Genomic DNA, 1,407 nt, shown 5'->3' with positions numbered 1-1,407 from the left:
AACTTTAAAAAATGAACTGGGCGTGGTGGCGCGCGCCTATGGTCCTAGCTACTCAGGAGGCTGAGGTGGGAGGATCCCTTGAGCCCAGGGGATTGAGGCTGCAGAGAGCCGAGCTGGCGCCACTGCACTCCGGCCTGGGCGACAGAGCTCCAAAACAAAACAAAAAGGCGTAGCCGTGCAGGATGCACTGGAGGGCTCCAACAAATGGGGGGCAGGGGTGGGATCTGCTGGAAAATCTCCCATGTCTCCCAGGATAAAGTTCCCCTCCTTTATTTGGCACTCAAAGCTTTTTTTCAAGACTCTTCTGGCCTTGGCTCCTCCTCTCCTCTCTTTCCATGTACACTGAGCCCCAGCCTGGTCCTCATCCTGTAAGCCAGGTCTACAAACATACTGTGTCTCACCTCCTGGCCTTTGCCCAGGCTGTTTGCCATGGCTGTTGCCCATGCCAGTTCCTTATCACCTGTCTCCCCCCTCCCTCCCCCTCCCCCTCCTCCTCCTCATTCTTTTTTGACAGAGTCTCTGTTGCCCAGGCTGAAGTGCAGTGGCACGATCTTGGCTGACTGCAGTCTCGACCTCCCGGGTTCAAGACATCCTCCCACACCTCAGCCTCCTGAGTAGCTGGAACTACGTAGAGGCGTGTACCACCACACCCCGCTAATTTTTCTGTTTTTAGTAGAGATGGGGTTTCACCATGTTGTCAAATTGGTCTTGGAACTACTGGGCACAAGATCCTCCTGCCTCGGCCTCCCAAAGTGCTGGGATTACAGGCGTAAGCCACCGCGCCCAGCCTGGAATGGACATTTTTTTAAAAAGCTTATCAAGTTTTTACTATGTGCCAGGACCTGTGCATATACTAGCCCAATGAATCATCCAAACAATTCAATGAGGAGGGCATTATTATTATTACCATTGTATATATAGGGAAACAGGCCCAGAGAGGTGAAATGACTTGCCCAAGGCCATACAGCGAGTATGTGGCCTAGTGATGATTCAAACCCAGGCTGCCTGGTTCCAGAATCTGTGCTGTCCCTCACCGGGGCTCCGAGAGGGGAGAGTCCTAGCTCAAGAGCAGTCAGGGAGGAACACAGGGAAGCTTCCAATGCAGTGTCCGTTATGGGAGAGGCTATGTCAACCTAGAGAAGAGGTGATTCACATTTTGGCTCAACCTGGATGATCTACTTCCAAGAAGCCGCTTGTAGTCTGTGTGGGAGGCCCCAGTTGTATTCTGAAAGCCAAAAGGGCCCCCTCGTTTTCACTCTGCCACATCATCCCTTCCTGAGCCTCATAGTTTAGCTTGACTAGGGAAAAGGTTTTGGGGCAAAATAATTAGCCTGACACCCCCTCCCCCTCACACCATGTATGATCTCACAACAATGAGAAATGAGGGGCAGAGGGCAGGCCTCAGGG

Source organism: Gorilla gorilla, chromosome 4, assembly GCF_029281585.2.
Source record: "Gorilla gorilla gorilla isolate KB3781 chromosome 4, NHGRI_mGorGor1-v2.1_pri, whole genome shotgun sequence".
NCBI classification, from domain to species: domain Eukaryota; kingdom Metazoa; phylum Chordata; class Mammalia; order Primates; family Hominidae; genus Gorilla; species Gorilla gorilla.
Note: the sequence above shows the minus strand (reverse complement) of the source record.